A 22,192-nucleotide genomic window follows, 5' to 3' on the forward strand; every position below is an offset into this window, starting at 1 on the left:
TCACTCATTTATTTAAACCCCTTTCTCACATCCAGTGCCAACATGAAATTATCCAGAAATTACCCAGAGGAGCTGTATGTGAGAATGCATTAAAACGCATATTAAGCAGACTTTCTCCTGCTAGCTCCCTCATACAAAGTTTATGTAATGTCCAATAGAGCCCATGTGTGACTGGAGCTGGTAGTTGTGTAAGATTTCACAGAGTGAGTGGGTGTGTTGATGACGTTTCTATCACATGGCTCACACAAAATCTTAATAAGAAAATAAAAACATCAGAGGGTGGGGGGTCATTTATACAAAAACAGTAACAAAAATATCTAATTTGAGAGAATACAAGATTTGGAACCTTCAGTCATTATGGGCTGAAGCCAAAATCATCATGCCTTGAACACACTACATGCATGAGTAGCGTATGACAGCCTCGCTGAACTGCTGCGTCCTACACGCTTATGATGTTTACACTGGCAGTGTTGTTTCTGCGTTGCTTCTGCAGGGCTGCCTGCTGCTATGAGTACTTTATTCCACACAATTCTAAGCACATATTCCACTCATTTATGAAGCCATGCAAGCTCCTGCATCGTCAACAACATAGTCTTGCAAATGTCTCACAATAAAATTCCTTGTGTCATCAACTAATGGGATTCTGTCAACAGAAACATTGTCAGAGGGCTTTTATTTTGAAACGGAAACAGGAGAGGTTGACTAAAACATATATTTGTATTTCCTCATGTCTATGACAGAGAAAAAACATTGAAACTATGGTGAAAGGTGGTATAGGGTCAATTTAATTACTAAAACATCAGTTGCTAACAACCATGGAAAAAATTGGCAAGCCTTCATTTCTCTAGATGTGTTGCGCCTGAGCAGCAGCTGAGATGCATCTGACAAGCGGTGCTCATGCAGGGAGAGCGGCTGCTCTATGTTATTAACATGGGCACAGGAAAAAAAACAGGTTCTGCAATGCTCACAGGCTGCTCACGCTTGCAGTGTCAGGTATATGGAACATCAAGAGACTTTGTTATCAAAATTACACACTAGTTACATGGCCACAGTATAATCCATGTTGTGTCCTGCCTTTTGCACAACTTACCCAGGAACCACCCCTCAACTTAATCAATCAGAGTATTTCCAGTAGGTTAGAACACCATGGACACAATCTCCCACTGCGTGCTACATGTGTAAAAGACATATGCGAAAATGGCTTTGCAGAGACTTAAGCCTCATTTGCACACACACTGCCAATCTAAAATTATTTAGACATTACTCCGAGCTGTATGCATGATGATGTTTCTATCATGATACGGCAAGAAAACAAACATTAGAGGGTAACAAAGAAGGGTCAAATTGTCCATTTTACCTACAAGGACAGTCTAGGGATCCACTGATATGATACCACAACACTGGACTAGATATCAGACAACATAGAAAACTGCATTCTGATATGATAATGTGTTAGTATCTCTGATCAAAAGCAGTTATTATATAGCAAGCAACACAATAAATCACACATTTAATACAGTTGTCCCTTTAGAAAAACATAAATAGCCATTACCGCAGTGGCATGGTGACACTAAATTTAAGAATTGAATTGAATGAGAATTGGATTGATGACAGAGGTAAGAGTCAAGGTGGTGGATGAACATGGACCTTCATGCAGTAGACTGTGAGTTTGCGCCCTATTATATGCTGCATTTCCACTGCATGATACTAAACTCAACATGCTCCTTTGTGGTTTTCCATTGACAAAAGTTGTGGATAGTACCCGGTTCTTTTTGGTATAACCTCATTTGAGGTTCCAAGTTGAAACATTGTAGAATGTCACTGTCACTTCTGCAACAAGGAACTTTCTGCGATACCGTCACTAGTGCCCGCAATCTTTTTATTCACTCAACCCAGATATTTTTTTTAAAAAAGCAGCGTGCACAAAAACAGTGTGTACTACGCACTTTATGGCATACAACTGATGTGCAGATGTTCCCCTGTTTTGTTTGTAACCGTTGAAATTGTGAAATGTACCTTTAAGACATATAGTGTTATTAAGTTACGTCAATTGATGGCGCCTTGTCTATCCTCAAAGTCAGTTGAGCTGTACGGATGCCTGTAGCCAAGCTCCTGTCATCCTTGAGCCTCCCAACTCAACCGTAAAGTCACTGTGTGTACTTACTATTTTCTCTTGTATGATGAAATAGTGGCCATACAGCCAGGCTTTAGGTTAAGGTTAATGTGTGTTTTGTAATGAACGACGAGCATCGTGGAAACCCCAGACTAATGAGGCTGTATGCTTTTGACTAGCTTTACTGCCTCCAGCACCCTCAAAACCCTCATTATCCAAGAAGCACAGACCCAAACTGTTACAGGTTGCATATGAAAGGATTCAGCAAGTGTCCTGTTGAAGATGTCAGGGTAGTCTCCATGCCACTCAGTTGGTAATCCTGCACTAAGAGGGGGACTATCTACAGTGGAAATAGAGAAAAGGACCTGGTACCAAAAGTCAGTTGAGCAGAGTCATGCAGTGAAAATGCGGCATCAGACCTGCAAATGCTTTGGCCACAACCTTTCCCTAACCTTGGAAAGTGAGGCTTTTTAAAACCTTGTCATCAGATGCAAAAAATCTTCATTGACTGACATCTGAGTGTTTGCAGGATAACAACATTATTGTCCAACAGTACAGTTTGACCATTCAGAAAAGGTATAAACCCTCTGTCTTTAGGCATGGTTGGACTGATGCCTCTAGTCACTTTACTGTCCTATTCCGAGAAAGAATCCCATCACAAATCTGTCTTTGTGACACAACTTGTCGAGGTTTCTCGCTGTCTCAGTCCAAAATAGGACACGTTAAGAGAGTGCCCTGCCTGCTAGGATGCAAAGAGGAGAACACTGCCTGCTCTCTTTCAGAAAAAAAAAAAAAAAACCTGCAGAGAGGTAGCTCTAGAGCGAACGCTGGTGCAGTGCCACTAGTGCCTCCAAAGGCCGAGACTGCACATTGCTTCCTCCTCCTGACTGCATTAGTTTCAAAGGCAGCAGACACACACTGCATTATGATACTGTACGCGTCTATCTCAGCTCTCATTGGGAAACCTAATCAGTGAGTGGGTGGAGGTCGAACAGAAGAATGAAATGTTGCATTAATCACTCCCTTTCTTTGTATTTCATGGTCTCTTTGGCTGTTGTCCTGTCTCTCGTTGTTTTTTTCCACCATAATTCTCTTTCTCTTTTTCTCCCAGTCCTCCTCCTCCTTGTTCTCAGAAGCAAAAGTATTGATTCTCTTCATTGACAGACATGTACCATTGGCCTGAACTGACTCCTGAGTCTTACTTAGAGGCTCACTGATGTAAGGAGATATGCTGCACCACAACAGAGTGGAGATACCCTCGTCTTTTTTCACCCTCTTCTCCCTTTTGCTCTAACACCAACATACTATTTCATACTCACCTTTCGCTAGTTTCATTCTGTTTATCTCTCATTTACACAAGTCTGTTTTTCTTTCATGTTCCTTTTTTTCTAACCAGTGATCGATGGCCTTAAGGCTGGTATTTAATCATTATTGGTAGTCGGGATCCCCCAAGGCCTATTGGATTGCACTCACATTATTTTATTACCTGAGTGCTACAACAACAGTTGAGCTACAGTTGTGTCCGGAGGAGAAACATGTTGACCACGGAAAGTGTAAACTTATCGATTATATCGATTGCGGTTATAGAGCAGAAGTTATGAATTTAAAACCTTGCAAGTAACCCTGCAAGGTGGGAAGGGAATAAAACGGGGGGAAATATTACTTAAAGTTACCAAAATTATCTGCCAACAGAACAGGAATTTCTTTCAAGATTTTTTTTTTTATATCTGGTAAAAATATCTCATCTCAAAGGACTACAGACATCTGAAACTAGTATGGCCAGGCTAACAAACAAGCACATCTGTCTAAATACAAGATCCAACAGTTATTTTCTCAATAATAAGAATAAAATAGCAAATGCTAGTGCCATTGTCTTAGAATACGGATATACGTTTTGGAAATTGTATCTTAAAACAGACACAGCTGCAAAAGGACAAAATAGCTTAAAACAAGTCAGAAGATTGCCCCTCAAAAAACAAGCATATAATGCCTTGATTTAAGATATTTTATCTTACTGTATTTTAGTATTGTATACTTTGCTTACTTTCAACTTATTGTATAGTAGAAATCTAAGATGTTTCGAACAAAACATGTAATGTAAGTATTTTTAAATGTGGCTGAGAGAACTTGTACTCTGCAACTTGAGAAAACACACAGAAGTAGGTAATTATGAACAGAAAAGCAAAATAAGAAGCTCATTCATCGCTCTGACAGCACATTAACTGGATACAAAAGGGAAACGCAAGCAAATACAGAACACTGCAAATCGTCAAAACATAACAGAGTTTTCAGGTGAATGTAAGAAACTGATTAACATGCTGAACTGGAAATTCCAAAATTAAACAAAAATACACAAATTTGCCCAAATTTATGCCACATGCATGAACACAGCCAAAATGATCAAAACATGAAGGATGAAAAGTTTTAATTGTGCCACAACAGTCCCTACAGGTTGAAAAGAGGAAAAAAAAAAGCCTACCAAAAGAAAAAAAAAAAAGAACATCCCTCAGTCTAAGTGGACGCTATATTTTGAATATTTTCACCACTTCACCTCCCCATCAGACAGCATAATACAGTGTATGGCACAGTTTGGTGGTTTTGCAAAGGAATATAGAAGGTTGACAAAATGTAGCGCCAAAAGAAAAGGCTGTCTGATGGCAAGGTTAAGCAGTGAAAATATTGTATTGAACATGGAGCGTAAACCTAGACTGATTTCTCATTAGGTTGGTCTTTAAGTGGCTAAAATTAATTTTGCTCTCAACCCCCATCCACAGCAATACCTAACTAAACTTATGGGGTGGTAGTCCCATCTGTTCCTTCAATAGGGAGCATGGCGACAGCCATCTACAGTATGTAATATACTGACTTAGATAATTATCTCCGCCCAACTTCAAAAAACCAAAACTACCCCGTTAAATATGCACATGATTGCTCCATGTTAAACGAATAAAGTTAAAGCTGATGTCTCAGGCCAGATGTGAGTATCCTTACCAATTGATGATCCATGTGAGACACAACGGCTGGGTGATAAAACCATCTCGATAGGGGGTCGCGATAAAAAGTGCGTTGATGACGATGATAAACTAAGGTAATTTTTACTCTTTGGATAGACCTAGAAAGACTCAAACAGGTTGCCTGCCGTGTTGTGTCATAGAGCAGAAGTTGTTAGACGTCTGTCAGTCAGCAGCAGGGGGATATGCATCACCGTACATGCCCATTTTTCATTGTAAGTTTAGTTTGTGCTGAGGTGTGTGCGCCGAGGTGAGGAGAAATTCAAAACAGCGTATAATAGGCTCGGTAGGCTGCCGTGCCTGACCTGATCCCCCGTTGGGCCAAGCATTGTTTCTTTTTCTTTTCTTTTTTTAAACTCTTTCCCCGCCATTGTCCGTCAATCAGTGTTTTCACTGTAGCATAGGGGACACTGTTACAGATGTTGTGCAATAAAACAACATTTCTATGTCCCATAACAAACAAACAAGGTCCCAAGGCTACGGGAGAAGAGGACTACTAATTTGCCGAACTTATCGCTATTATGCGGCTTTTCAGACATTCAGCAACTTATTTGGAACATCAGGGAACACAGCGCAAATGTAGGTTATTATCATTTATTCTCATGCTTACTGCTCTCAGTAACTGTAAACACTGCTGACACTGGCCATTGTCGTGCCAAAAAGTGATTGTCTGCTAGAAACTGATTGCCATACGCAGTAGCACACATAGCCTGTTAAAGCTGTATCGCCCAGTATGGATCAAACAGTAGTAGCATGTAAATGCACATAACTTTATGTCCGTGGTAAGAGCATAGGTATGTCTTTGTGCAACTTTCTTGAAACCCAATTTTAACATTTGATATTTATAGTTTAATCAGGCATGACATTTACACGATTATAGACAATAATGTTGTTATATGTCTAAAACATTTTTTTACATTTGGAAGGTACTATCATACTTTATGGATGGGTAATTTAAAAATATAGGTATTATCTACTATTATCCTTGTCAGCCTGCATTATATTACCTGCTCTATGCCCGAGTTTATAACCACTCCAGTTTTTTCCTTCTTTTACCTGTTGAAATACCTTTAAAAAGCAAATACAACACATAAAAACCTGATTGCAGCTCCTAACTTGCCACTGAAAGGCTGCCTCTGCCTTAAAATGACTTAATTTCATTCATAGTGATATATCTGACAGATTATTAGCACACCCAGGCCCTTTTACCTGTGTAAATACCTTTAAAAGACCAATGCAACAAATAAAATGCATTTTCAACTTGCCAAAAAGTGATTGCAGTTGTAATGTTGTTACTGTAAGGTTGTTTCTTGTCAAAAATCACTTGATTTATATTTGACACACTGTAAGCTCACCAGTCCTTTGTACCCATGTAAATACCTTTTTAAGACCAATGCAACAAATAAAATGCAATTTTCAACCTGCCAAAAAGTGACTGCAGCTGCTATTTTGTTACTGAAAGGTTGTTTCTCCCTAAAAATGACTGGATTAAATTCTTGGGGGTTGTATTTGACTAATAGTAATCACTCCAGTCATTTTTACCCTTGTAAATACATTTAAATTTATTTTAACTTGCCAAAAAGTGATTGCAGCTGCTTTCCTTTTACAGTATGATACAGAGAAACCCAAGATTTCCTGCAGTGAGCATGCACTTGGCAACAATGGAGACTCAAAAACTGCACATAGGTCCCCGAAACAAAAAAAAAACTACATATAAAGTGTTATCACTTTAGCGGTATGACATAAATTGTTCTGATGGCTGAATGATTTATTAATAAGATCTTATAATTAAAGTTTTGATCAAATTATTTTGAGGCAAGAACAACCTTTTAGTGGCAATGTAGGAGCTGCAATCACTTTTTGGCAAGCTGAAATTAGCATTTTATTTGCTGCATTGGTCTTTTAAAGGTATTTAAAAAGATAAAGAGGACTGAGTGGGCTACAGTCTGTCAAATATAATGACTGTGAATTATATCTAGTCATTTTGAGGCAGAAACAACCTTTCTGTGGCAAGATAACAGCTGCAATCACTTTTTGGCAAGTTAGAAATTTCATTTTATGCATTGCATTTGTCTTTTAAAGGTATTTAAACAGGTAAAAGAGGTCTTAGTGAGCTACAGTCTGTCAAATGTAATCACTGTGAATTAAATATAGTCATTTTAAGGCAGAATCAACCTTTCAGTGACAAGATAGCAGCTGCAATTACTTTTGGCAAGTTGAAAATTGCAGTGTATGCATTTCACTGCATTGCATTTCACAGCAAAGCCGTTACTTAGGGACTGTTTTGTAGCTGTGGTGCTAAAATGAAATTGATTTTGCTCTTGAAAATGACTTTCTTTGACAAAAATGCGATTTTCTAAGCTTTTTGTCCAAAACGTTGTTTGTTTTTTTAATGAAAATGCACAAATTTAGATGTTGATTAGAAGAAGAAGCTTGAACTATATGATTTTTTTGTGTATGAAAGCTTAAGATCTGTTCTTTATCTTGATGTATTCATGTTTTATATATTCAAAACACAAAATATTCTGGAGGTTTTGAAAGATTAGTAAATGTGACCAAAAATGCTGGCACTGGCTGGCAACTTAATAAAGATACTCTGGCAGGAAAAGAGTAGCATTATCGAAATACATATCATGATAAATATCTATATAGATTTTTTTTTTTTTTGACGAATGTAGCGCTTTCTTGGCTAATGTAAACTGGGTTGCTGAAGTATAAAACTCCTCTAATTATGCTGTCTGGTGGTAGTCGTGAATGGGTCATCTTTTTAAAGTAACTTTTAACCTCACAGTCTCTTTGTGTTAATTAATGACATGCTGATTCTTGGCTTTGATAGCCTTGAAAATATGACAGCACCAGAGAAAGTGACACTTCTGTAGATAGTTCACAGGACATGCCTATGATTGCAGCTTGCAGTAGAGTGGATAAGCACACTATGTAATCCATTCCTTATTTCTCTTTAAATTATTTAAATGCCAATTTTCTCTCTTGCTACAACTCTTAGTACAACACTTAAACATAAGCAGAAATCCAAAGCTTGACAGGCCATTGTGTTGATTTATGGTTGTCAGCAAAAGGTTGGGCGAATTGTCAGTTTCCTGGAGGCTGTTTCTTTTGTCGAAGGCCACATTTAGATGAGACCAGCCTTTCTCAGAATGGAAAAGTCCATTCTTTGTGTTTTAAAAAAAACTCTGTTCATAGTGTTCAGCCCATGTGCAGAGGTTGTGTCTCCCCGCAGAGGCCGCGGATTTGTTTCTGGCCTCAACCCTTTGCTGCATGTCACCCACTCTCTCTCTCCCGCTTTCACGCTTAAACTGTCCTGTCCATTAAAGGCAATAAAAGCCCCAAAAAATAATCTTTAAACATGTGAAAACTATCCTCATGCACATGGATCCACAAAAACAACCTTAAACGCTGTAGTTTGCATGCCAAGCCAGTAGTTGGTGGTGTAAATTTGTAATAACACACCACAGAAGATCACTAAGCACCTATCTGAAAACGTAATGCGCAAGCACAAAGAGCGACCGTGATGTCACAGGATCTACACATTGCCAGTTTACATAGTGACAGATGTGGTAGCGTTTTCAAAAGATTACACTCTTCAATTTTCAGGCCCCCAAAACGCTGTTGTCATTTTAACAAAAGGCCATGCCGCAACAAAAGTTTAACGTTTCATGCTAAAATAGTTGCTGTGTAAATGGCACCTAAGTATAATGTAGCGGTTGTCAAAGTGATGAAGATGTTTTTTTCATGTGCTTGCGGATTTGCTTATTCTTTCTTGGGTTGTGTGGGTCGAGCTCTCTCAGCCACTGTAGACCTTTAGACTCATTAAAGATACAGCTGGTAACTTTTGTGAAAATAACTTTTTGTCCTATGTGCTAAAACTGTCACTACATCAGTCTGTGAATTAAAAAAAATTAAAAAAGAATTATGTCCCACCTCCTCATAGTGCTTCTAATAGCACTTGCAAGAAATTACCGCAGGCCACTAAAATCAACCAATTACAGCTGAGAGTCTCTAAAGCAGCCTTCAGTCATGTTGATCACTGCCTGTGAACTGCGGTCAAAATGTTAAACTGGGTAGCTTTGATGACATGTGAATTAAGATTCTTTTACTGTATGGCTATTTCTTGCCTGACGTGTTTTCAAAAACATATTTTAGTGTACTGTTCAGCTGTAAAATGAGAAATTTGGTCCAGCTGTAGGGCAGTGGTTCTTTTTCATATTTCCAATATGGCAGAAGGGTCACAAACTTTCTTGTCTGACAGCTAAACAGTACACCAAAATTTGTTAAGTGACATGATTGACAGCTGGTTTAGAGACTCCCTGGCTCTGTTTGTTTTCTTCTTTCTTCGTTTGCTCACGTGAGGTGGATTCTTGCAAATGCCATTACAAGCTCTAAGAGGAGGCAAAGAAATGTCTTTTTTTCACAGACCATCTGTCTCGTGCTACTAATATAGTGACAGTTTCAGCAAGTATCACAGAAAGTTATTTAATACCCATTTCGTTTAACTCAAAGTCCTTTTTTTGTCCCCCACATCTCAGTAATGTCTGTTTGTTTGGGTAAACAGGACCTTCACTATTGGATCATTCATATAACCATGATATTTTCCTTGAATAGGATTCTACGCCCCTTATTATCCTTATAAATGTTCTGCATATGCATCTCTCTGCATAGCTATAGTGTATTTCATGGTTTATGTATTCATGTGTTTTCATACTGTTATCATTAATGGTGTTCATATGACATAGCAATTTCTCTTTACAGTTTCCTTTATTTTCTTTGTTCTAATTGAGTGTGTGTATGTGTATGTGTCTGTGTGTGTGTGTGTGTCTTTTCTCTCTTTCTGTCCTCTTCTACGTCGTGTATGAGCTATGTCACATGTTACATACATACATGTTGCATGTATGTACTTTTTCAGGTTCAGTGTGTTTGGTAATGTCATATTGCATTGTTTTATGTCTGTAATTGTGCAAATATTATGTCTTGGCAATCTAAAATCCACATGTGGTTTCAAATGACAAAATCAGATTTCACGTGTGTGTGACCACACTGTGTCTAATAAGCACAAAGGCTTTTATTATTGCCAAGTAACTAGAAATAATGAGGATTTTTGCCATTCACTGAAACACATGTTGATATTTTTTGCATGCAGATTGTTGTCGGGATAATATTTGCCCTAGTTGTTCACTTCTGTGTAACCCCCCCTCACCCCTATGTCTTTGCCATCCCCTTTTCTTCCTTCCACCTTGTCCCTTGGTATCCCTGGACTCCTCTTCCCATCCTAACCCTTTCATCCCTCCATTTTTACATGTTCTTCTTTTCTCCCTTTACCCGGAGGAATCTCATTAACCCATAGCAATCATCACACATCTTAGATACCACTCTACTCAATATTTGTGACTGAAAATTAAACAAAGTACAGCAATATTTGGCTTTGTCGGCAGGACAGTGGCAGTAAGAATAACTGACAAAAAGAAACTCTCTGCGGTTTATACCGTTGTTTCTATCAGCAGGTCTCCAGATAGTGAACAAGTGTTGGATTTAAAATATCTGGTGATCATTTATATTTATCTTATTGTCAACAAATCCCAAACCAACACTTAAGTGATCCTATTAACAAGTATTGTTTGTGTGTCTGAGGCCTTACATATCTTCTCCCTCTGTGCCACAGAGCTCTATTCATTAAAAACACACCAGTTAGCAACACTGTTGCACTGGGTGACATGTTCTTTCATTGTGGTGTTAAAACAGTCTCATAAGTATTCACAAACAAATGTCGAGTTATGTAAGTCATAAAAACAAAATACACAAATACTGCAGAGGGATTTCTATCTGCCGAGACTGAACATCATCAAATGTAATGGTCCTGTCAGCATCAATAATTACAGATCTAGCAACTGTATTCGACATGTTGAACCATAATTTGTGAAAGGATAATGCTGATGTTAGTCTATACCTTTTACAGTCAATTACTGTCAACAAATAACTTTAAGAAACCAAAACCAGATTTTCTGCTTCACTGATATAGGTTGCCATGGCAAAGATAAAAGAAAGAAGCATAGGCCTATCATTAGCCAGTCCAAGTTTGTGTGACCTTGCAACATTGGCCAAGCACCACAACTCTACCGCAAATTTGATTTTTTTTAGAATGGTTACAGTCTCATTTCATTGTGGAGCTGCATGCAGCATTCATTTAGTCTTTCTGGGGAAGTAATGCTGACAGGTCTGTTACATCGGATGATGTTCAGTCTAGGTGCAGTTGAAATGTCAGTGCCTGTTTACACCTGGTGTTAACATGTGTCCTAGGTGATCCAATTACAAGTGGACAGCACTAAATACCAGTGTAAATCATAGACTATATATAAAGATGGATGGTGTATCCTCACCTCACACTGCTATGCTTAAGTGAAGCCAAAAGTCCAGGATATGGCCACTACAGTATGACTATATGTACCTTGTAACATCTAGCACAATATTACTTGGAGTCAGTTTGCACAGTACAGATTTCCACAGTGGAGTTCCTGCCAAAACACACATCCAACCAATCATGAGCAGTGCCATTGAGCGTAAGCGATTAGCAAACACAGCTGTCAATCATGACGGAAAATTCCCTTTTCTTTTCTTTTTTTTAATTAAATAACTTAATAAAACCAAACTCAGAAAAACAATCACTTGAACAAACATCAGGCTGATGAGAACTACCTTCAATGACAGAAATCATTGTTGGGAGAAATTTATTTGACGTGTACTTTGAGTTTTTAGTTTGGCCCATGTCCCATTCACTAACAAAGAGGGGAGGGGTTTATGACATATACTGCAGCCAGTCACCAGGGGGAGATTGACATGTTTTGGCTTAACTCTGGGGTAGCTGTTATGTAGTCCATCTTTATATACAGTCTGTGGTAACTAACTCAAACATGTAATATAATCCGATCACTCAAACCACTTGCAGAATTTGACCAAATATCTTTTGTGGTGTAAATGTTAATGCATCCTGATGCATCCACAACAAGGACTTAATCATCAGTGCAGTACTTGTTGGTTTTTTCAGAGACAGTGCGCTAACTCTGTGACTTGGCCATTTCGTGACTTGACCCATCATTTCACCCTATGGAAGACTGTTGGATTGTGCTGACAGTTATATCTTCAGCTTTACCAACACAACATGCAATTAAGCAGCTGCAAAAGTGTGGATGTAATAACTTTGTGGAGGGACCTTTGACCTTATAGTTAAAGTTACACAGGCAGTAATGAAATCCAAGCAAATATTGTGAGCTGAAGACTCATTATTGGCATAGGTGTGAAGGGTGATGATTTTTGGCAGTCCACCATGTGTTTGAATCATAGAAACGCATGTCAACACCAGGTGTAAATAAGCTATAAGACAAATATAATCAAGTGAGTTGGGCCTTGTAATGTCGTTTTAGCAATTAAGATTGAATATTAAACATAAATTATAATTCCTTCCTCTGCACAGACTTGTGTTGATAGTTTCTCAAGTCAGCTTTATTTATACTGCCCAATGTCATGAATCACAAATTCACCTCAAGAGACTTTACAATTCATCCGCATACGACACCCTCCGTCCTTTGACCCTCAAAGTCAATTTTGGCCTAAAGATACAGTCACCTCATTCCATCCCATTCATTCTTCCTTGTGCTTCCCTTCCTCTCCCTCCTTCTCCCATCATCCCTTGCCCCCCCCTCCCCCATCCCCTTTCCGTTCCCTCCTCCCTCATGATTCCACATCCCATTCTAACACTGGTGTATCCATCCCATCCTCAGGCTACCCTCCTCAGTCTCTCCCCCTGCGTTGTGTTACTAAAGTCTGACTGAGTGGAGGTATGTACAACGAGTCACCATCACAGCTCAGCTAACAGATAAGCTGTGAGCGCTCGCTTAGCTTCCTGCTTCAGAAATCAAAAGTTTAACTGTGAAAAACTTGGAACTGTTCTGGGTTAAGAAATAAATTCATTGGTTAACTTGAGTTATTTTAGTTTCATAGCCAGTCGCGTCAGGATGTGTCAGGCTTTTTTGGGATTGCTGCAGCCTTAAATGTTTAATTTCTCAGCAGTTTCTTACAAAAAAATAGCAATGTATGCATGCATGTTTACAGGCTGTTTTTGCAATAGAAGTGCAGAAGCATTTGAATTTGAGTAAACAAGATTTTTTTTTTGATAATGCATTAAAATCGAAGATAACTTCACTCCAATAACAAAAAAAATCAAATTATTATTAGTTTGTGATTTACACTAAACTAACATTACCCCTATCGCTGCATACTTAATCTAATTCACCTTGATTCTTTTAGCAAGAGAAATAGAAGTTAATGCAACAAACTCTGTCCCAGTGATTTGTCTTGTCTTTTGTCCATATGTTTCCGCCACTCTATAGGTGTTTTATGTGTCAGTCAATGTAGTTTGTGATCCACCACAGGGCTAACACATGGTGTAAAACAGTTTAGCCCTGTTCTGGTGCAGAACATTAGAGAATTTCCATGTCCAGTCATCTGGAGAACATTTTTGCAGATAAATGTGAGACATTTGTGTCACACATGTCTGGATCATGTCCAGAAACAAAGTGACTTTAGTGATGTGGTGTAGGGGACTGCTCTGATTGGTGAAACTCAAAAGAAAGTACAGTGACTGGTCAACTATGTAGAAAAGCTGTAGTAATTGGACAAAATTGCAAGACCATGCAAAATTAATGAAGATTTGTTGGATTTGCACTAACTGTCACAGTAGGGACTTCACAATATCCTTGAGGGGCTGAATAGCAATATGCTTGTATGGGTTTAGCCTGAACTCAAAAAATGACTACAACAACTCGCAGTATCGGCTGCGCTAAGTAGGTATTACCTTGCTATTTTTATTGCCTTTTCCCACTGGCTTTCGTTTTTTTTATTCACTTTTTTTACTCTGGTCATTAAGTCCTAAAGACGCACACATGAAGTTCATTTGACGCATTATGAGATTTCCTACTCAACCTGTGAAAACAATTGCATAGTTATGGGGTTTAGAGTTACCTTTTGTTACAAACTGAGGGTGTGGAGTTTGAACGACCAAGGCTCGGGTGAAGAATGCGATCATATTGCATTGATGGAAACTGTAGGATCCAGCATCATTGAAACTTGACCTTTATTTTGCACAATTTACCAGTTACAGTTCCAACTTAGCTCAACCAGTAGTGACATTTCTGCTTTTAAAATGGTCAAAGATAGAATCTAGAGTCCAAGTCCAATTCTAAACTTGTATACTGGAGCTATACACATTTGAATAGACACCAATCAGCCACAACATTAAAACCACTGATCATCTTGTAACAATGCAACTAGTGTCTCGTAACTATTTTAAACTTACCCTCCAATCCTTTGTTAATGTAGCATTTTGTATTGTGAGGTATGAGCTTATTTTTGTGATTCATATCTTAAAATGTTTTCCAATTACATTATCATTAAAAAGCTATTCAGTAAAGTGTCAGGTCAGCCATATTCCGCTCCGCTTACTATACACTTTCATTATAACAAGGCCAATTTTGAAGGGCTAGTGTAACAGACAAATTGTAATTTACTAATCACATGCAGTTCTCCATAATGTCTTCATATAATGCAGTAAATGAATAAAGCCAGACAGTTTTATCACTTGAGGGTAATACACAATGAAGTAGCTTCAAAGGCCATGAGCACAGCACATTAAGTGTCAGACCATAACTGAAGCTGCTTCATGCTGCATCTACTGCAGAGCAAACTGCAGAGAGACACTCATTATAGATGCTAAGCACCTTTCAGATCGACAGCATGTACAGTGAGAGCCATGCTGAAGCTCTCTCTGCATCCAAATCTTTACTAAGGTATGTTAGCACTGATCAATAGTGTTTCGCCATTGCTTTTCTATTGCTAGTAAATGTTGATCAGGCAGATCTGTGGTCAAAATCAGAATCATATTTACAAGCTGGTGATAACCTGATCAGGGATGACAGGTCGAACTGCTGCCGTATGTAAGAAACTGTAGGATATTGATCAGATTCATTCTAACACTGCTGCTTATCCATAAGAGAGAGAGTGTGTGTGTGTGTGTGTGTGTGTGTGTGTGTGTGTGTGTGCGCGCACGTGCGCACGCGCTTACGTGCAGGGGTTGGGGGTTCCAATCAGCTAAGAGCTGCAGTGCCACTGATTTATTCTTGTAGTTACAGGACTTGACGTTGCTAACACAGCTTTTTAAACAGAACAGAATATGTGCTTTTACATAGTAAACATGCAAACACACGCACATGCACAAAGCATATATGAAGCTGCATTGTGCTGAAACACATTGGTCATTCATTTCAGAATGATGTTTTAGAATCAAAGCACATGCCTGTGGCATATGATAGTACAGTCATTTTTGGGAGGGCTACTTTTAAAACATATTCCTCTAGAGATCACTGAATACATGCCCCAAGATATCTTTTTTTTTTTTTACTTATTCTTTTGGATTACTCATACTAAGTTACATATTTAAATACTTTAGATTACTTTTGGAGTACTTCCAAATTGTCTTGCTGAGTTTGTTTTTAGGTGTCTCATATTTACATATCAAAATAACGTGCCAGTGTCCTGGCTGTACATCTCCTCAGCTATTGTCATGTGACAGCTGCACTGTGCACACTTTTTAAAAAAAATAAAATGTAAATGCGCCATATAAATATTAAATGGTGTCTTAACAGCAAGCGCTCTTCTTTTTATATTCACATTGGATCTGTTAAACATGCCCTTTTATGTCATGGAAACAAACCCTGTCGCTACACGTCAGCTGTGCACTCGACTGGAGACCTAACTGCTTAAAAGATCGGCCAGTACTTACTTTCTTTCTACGTTTCTCCACACAAAGTCATAACGTCTTGTAGCGGTGCCAACATGACCATAGTGTGGTGCCTTTATAGCATGACAATAGCTTTTTACGCATAGCGATAACATTTAGGCTCCAATAATCCTAAATGTGGTGCTTATTTGTGAATATTATCTTGCAGGATATCATCCTAAAGTATCATAAATGTTTGTTGTTTTTTTTTTTTTTTAATCGCAGAGCTTATTTTCCAAAGGTAATCCAAAATCTAGTGGAAAAATCCAATAGGCTTTTTGAGAAGGGAACCAGGGCAAAGTGAAGTTCTGCGTCGGCCTAGAGAAAAACATCATCTCTGGGGCACATTATAAAAAACAGTGAAATCAAACTGATTTTGTTGCTGATACTGGCTTGATTCCCACTTAGACACTGACACTGTCCAATAAAACAAAAACAAGTACTCTATTTTAAAGACAGTACCTCTATTCAGAAAACAACCAATTTAAACTGTAAGATAGTATAGTTACTCATATTTTGTATTGTAAATACATATTACCGTTACTTCCTGACCCTGACTACAAGTAGCCTACACCAGTAATTGGCTGATGCCTGTTGTCAAAATAATCATCAATTTCAGGGGGGCTTCAGTACTGCCAGTTTGCATCTTACAATGAACTGGACCAGGAGCTAAGGGGGATAAAAAGGATACAGTTGAAAATCTCCCTGAAAATGTTCTTGCCCACTGAAGAGGAGATAGTGTCATGACTGAATTGCAGGTTTACTTTTCTTTTAATGCACAGATCTGAAACCAAATCAAGCCTATCTCCCATTCTAATAAAACCCGAGTTTGGATTTTTTTAAATAAAGCGAGGTATTAAAGGTGGTAATTTAGTCCACAAGTCCCTACAAAATAACCCTTGAAAACCCACATTTTTCTCAAAATAAGAAGCAAATAATAAAAAAAAAACTTTATTTCAAAATGTAGAAGTTTCGTTAAACCCACATCCTGTCTGAAAATATACAATAAGCCATACCCCACCCAAAAAATAATAGTATCAAATATGTTATTTTGCAATTTAACATATTCACTTTCAGATTACTTGTTAACATAAATTGTACAATTGGGTCTTTACTGGACTCCACTGTGACACAAGTGACACAAGTTCAAGCTTACTCTTACTATGATCTCTTAAGCCTACAGCAGGTGAGATTTACACCTAAGAGATACATTTTGTTATAACTTTAAGGCTCCCTGAAGTCATCACTGCAGTGCAAATCAGAAAGCTCTTGACCAATCCTGTTCTAAGTACTGTTGGCTGAGTTTGCCCTTGCTCAGATCGTGGCCTCACTTCCTCTTTATGCACAGTCCAACTTTCTGCAGCACTGACACTGATCCCAGACTAACCTCCCAAGGACACATCCTTCCTGAGAGGTGTTGATGAGTAATTAAAACTCTGGTGTATCATATGTTGGTGGGTTGTGCAAGTATTGATTTGTAGTTGTTTATTGTTGTAGCCATTGTGATGAGGATGCAAAGTAAGGATACCCTTTAGTACTTAGTACTGTCAGCGTTTCCCAAGACTTGTCCAAGGACATTAAGTTTTAAACAGAGATTCAGAAAGTAGCAATCACAACATGCCAGCTCAGACATGACCACATTTAATGCCAGGTACTTCTTGGAATGGCAAAAATGATAAAGCTGCAATTTGTGGTCACACTGACTAGTATCGAAGTCAGAATACTGTCATATTCATAATAATAGTAGAACATTAAAAGTCTTATATTCAAAATAATAGTGGATATTAGTGTATAGGCTGATGATATTATTCTTTTACTTAATTGGAAGTGGAAGAAACAGGGTGCTAATGTCTGTCTGAACACAACATTAAGATTTATGTGATGTGGGTGACAGCAAGCCAACCCTTTTAAACAGTGTGATGTCTTATTCTTATCAATAAATGACAGTTGCTCAAGGTAGCACTGCGGAGTAGTTAATTTGCACCCTTTTATCCTATCCAGTCGAATCACATTAGCTCTGTTTTAGCATTCCTACTTTAAAGACACCTATCAATAGACTCCATTGTGTCTGTTGGATGGTCTATTTGTTGTTGGATTTCCTGGAAGCACTTCTACGTCCTGATTCCATCGAAATCGAAAACATAATTATTTGGTTCAGTAAAACTCAAAGGTTGATTTATTCTACATAATGACTTCATTGTAAATCAATCCAAAAATCAAAAGAAAGATTTTTTTTTTTTAAAGAAAAGAGAGATTTTTTTTTTTTTTTTAAATCCAGCCCTGATTACCTTTCTAACTAACTGACCTTCCAACTTAATACGCTCCAGTGAATTTGCTAGTGACATATCAGATCCCAGACAGAAATAAAATCTTTTGAAGTTAACTCAGAGGCAGGTGGGGGACCAGAGTGCTTTAATTCTTGTTTCATTTGGAATTCCATTATAAACACACTCACACAACAGATTCTTTAAAATATATGGATTTGCTTCTTAACTCTTGAGCCCATCACAGTACAGCACCCCCTGTGGGAGCCCCCACTATCTGCATTTACACTGGGGTTTCTCAGACTTTTAGGAAGACAGCTCAGTCTTTGACTACTGAACAAAGTCATTCAGGAATAAGAAAGTCATTTTAAGTATTTCTCTGGCTGTATGAAATATGAATCATTTTTAATATAAAAAACTGTCTAAGTTAATCAGCCAGATCATTGTCTTTTTCAGGGTTAACTTAGATATATTAATGCGTTTGCATACAATGAAGATGTGTATGGTAATAAAGAGTGTTGCCATTACACAGTTTGGACTAGGGTTGTGCGATATGACGATATACAGTAAGAATGGTTAAAATGTCTCCACAATCTGTGTTCACAGAGAGACTGTTGTCGTGGTACAGTGCACATTCTCAGTTGCAGTTCTATGGCTCAAACATGCCTCCAGTAGCCCCTTACCCTTTACATCAAATGTAGCAGCATGGATGAAAACATGGAGAAGTTGGACCCCACAAAAAGCTCGACATCAGTAATATGGAACCTGTATGAATTTTCCAAAACCGACACAGTGCAAATGACAGATCTTTGCAAAGTTTGCAGATAAAGTTGCACGTCAGATGGCAACAGAATAAACCTTTTTAACCACCTCAAAAGAAAACACCCGAAAGAGTATGGTGACAGTAAAACAGTGAGGGAATATCACATGAGTGCATCAGCAGCAGCTACACTCACACAGGCAGAGGCTACACAGCCAAGAAAAACAACTCTAATGAAGGTATTTGAGAAAGGCACTCCATATGACAGGACAAGTAAGGAAATAGGTAACTGATGCAGTGACATTTTACTTGGCCATGGATATGATTCCCACAAAAACCATGGAAAATGAGGGTTTCAAAAGACTGCTCAAAATAGCTGATCTGCAGTACAAGATACCCAGCCGGAAATATTTTTCCAACATGGCCATTGCACGGCTGCACTCTGAAAGCCGCAACACTATTCAGCACTAAATTTATAGCGTCCGTTTTTTTGCTACAACAAGGAATATCTTTGTCCCTGCTGCCTTAATTTTGACTGTTGACAATGTTAATGTGAAAACCAGACGGAAATGTTGGCATTGATATTTTTCACCTCCAAATATGAATGTTTTAAGCCAAAACTTGATATTTCCTAACCATAACTAAGTGGCTTTTGCCCCTAAACCTAACCACACTTTCACCACAGTGTTTGTTAAGACATATAAAGTTTCAAGGTCCACAACTAAATAATTTACAAATGTAACATATCTGTGGTTTACAGAGGTACAATGTAGAAAAAAAACAAAACAAAAATTCTGGTGATTGGGTTGTACATGAATTTCAGCCAATATATTGCTATTGGTCTCTATACCACATTACAACTTAAAAAATCAAGTAACTGACAGTCTATAACACAAATTCATGGAGGATGAGCAGTCATATATCAATGTATTCCAAGTTTTATGCAGGGCCTCTTCTTTAAAAGTTGGGAAAGGCATGTTCCAGTCAGATAGTCTCACCACATTCTCGGGCAATTAAATTCATCCAACATGCTGAAATATCACATCGCTGTGCTACTTCCTGTTTCTTTACCTGACCATAAAAAAACAAACAAACCAACAGCAACAAAAAAAAAAATCCCATCAGCTTCAGCCTTTCAGCCTTTTTACTTTGTGTTTAGTACTAATTCGCAAATGTTAGCATAACATGTTAAAAGAGATGGTAAACATTAAGTCCACTAAGCATGCTGCTATGAGCAATTAGCTCAAAGCACAGAGCTAGCATGGCTGTAGGCTTTCAAAAATGTTCAGTATTACCACCTAAATGAAGAGAAACACATTGACCCTGACTTTGGAGAAGGGTTTGTCTTCAGTCGGTCTGTCTGTCTGTCTTTCTGTCTAACTGACCGTGTCCCTGTTAGCAGTCTGTTCATACTGGTAGACTGGCTAAAACACCTGGACTCTGAGATCAAAATCTCGTCAGTGAAGTTTTTTTTAAGATTGAAGTGGAGGGTAGTGTGTATTTCTAACTGCGCTCAGCTCCAGATGATTTACCCACCTGACTTGCTCTGAGTTTCCCAGAAATCATTAAACCACCCAGTCTGGCTGTGTTTCATGTTCCTGAACAAAGAGTACCACCACTGATGTGCTTTTGGGAATCCCAGAGCAGGTGGTCCAGTGGATGTACAAGTATTAAAGAAAATCATCCACGATGTATTCAGATCAAAGTGTTCGTCCACTGGACTAGTGCATCCTCCCTCCCCTACACAGTTCATGGCGGTGCCGCAGAGCGCCACCTATAGGTGTCTACGGGATATTGTGGCAACTGATAGCTGATTTTCGTAACCAATATTCCTGTTTTGTCCTGTCTCTGTCTGTCTGTCCATCTGTTTGTCCCTCCGTCCATCTGTCTGTCTGTCTATCCGTCTTTTTCTAACTTCCTCCTTTGGTCTTAAATATTTTACTTGGTTTGGGCTGGTTTCGTTTTGAGTTATCTCTTCTTTTCCAACTTTGTTTCATTTACAAATGCTTGTAACTGTAACAAATTGTTTATATTTGCAATTTCTGATGTGCAATGCAATCATAACATACATCGACATATCATCACATTACTTTAATTACTTTAATCCCACACATTCTCTTCATTACAATTTTTTACCACATCATGAAAATTCATGCTGACTGTTTCATTTGCTAATCTGAATGACTCTCCATATCTCCGGTCTAACCTCTTCCCTCCCACCTGTGCTTGTCATCTTCATGTAGCCACGGGTTATGAGAAGTCGCGCAGCCTCAATAATATCTCCGGGATGACGGGCGCCCCGCTGCGCCTCACCCCCATCACCAACTCCACCTTCGAGCCCTTCGAGCCGCCGGGCCTTAGGCGATGCCACTCCCCCATCCCCTCCATCTTGTAGCATAGCCAAAAAACAAACAACAAAATGTCAACAACAGCAACAATACTTCTTTTTTTCCTGGGGAACATGCAAAAAAAAAAAAAGCATCAACTTGGAAGGAGTGCATCATGGACATTTGATTCATCTTAGCTGCTCTTTCATCACCATTCATCACATTTTCCTCTTGATAGAAACAAGGAATAAGAGTTCTTCTAGGCACTAGAGGGTCCTATTTTAAAACCACAGAATAGCTAAACCTTAAGGATTAAGCTGAGATAGACGCTTAGGCAAATGTATTTTAAAACACACAAACACACACTAACACACCTGCCTTACTAACAGGGATAGAGTCTAGGTTAGTTTAGACTGATATGATAGTTAGTTGACCTTTAGCTTTCCCTGTGCTACTTCTTGCCTGTATCTCGACACTGCACTTGCACTTCAATGCTTTAAGACTGATACTTAAGAGTAGCTACGAATAAGCGACTTTTCTAATATAAAGCCTCAGAATGCACACAGTCAAACCCATACACACACACACACACACACACACACTAACATATTACTGCAGCATGCATGTTTTTACATGAGAATCCCCAGAATAAGAACATACGCTATACCTTCAAGTAGACTGAAAAAAAGACATTTTTGTATATTTAAAGTCAAGGAAATACCCCAAAATGTAGCACCTCTGCACCTTTGAAAAAAGCTGTGTAGGCTTTTGATGGTCAGTTCTTTGTGTCACACTGAGATCAAACAACCTCTGTTACACATATGTGCAAACTGTGTTTGTTCTGAGTGTATCTCTTTAGTACAGGGAGAGTGGAGAG

At 38.5% G+C, this 22,192-nt stretch overlaps 1 protein-coding gene across 2 annotated transcripts in view; it reads left to right on the top strand.

Moving 5' to 3' along the window:
- The window catches only part of LOC121957289 (potassium voltage-gated channel subfamily C member 1-like), an 87,620-nt gene that overhangs the window by 63,428 nt on the left and 2,000 nt on the right, over nt 1-22,192 (top strand). The window lies entirely within an intron of this gene.

This window comes from Plectropomus leopardus, chromosome 17 (genome assembly GCF_008729295.1).
Source record: "Plectropomus leopardus isolate mb chromosome 17, YSFRI_Pleo_2.0, whole genome shotgun sequence".
In the NCBI taxonomy this organism is placed as follows: Eukaryota; Metazoa; Chordata; class Actinopteri; order Perciformes; family Serranidae; genus Plectropomus; species Plectropomus leopardus.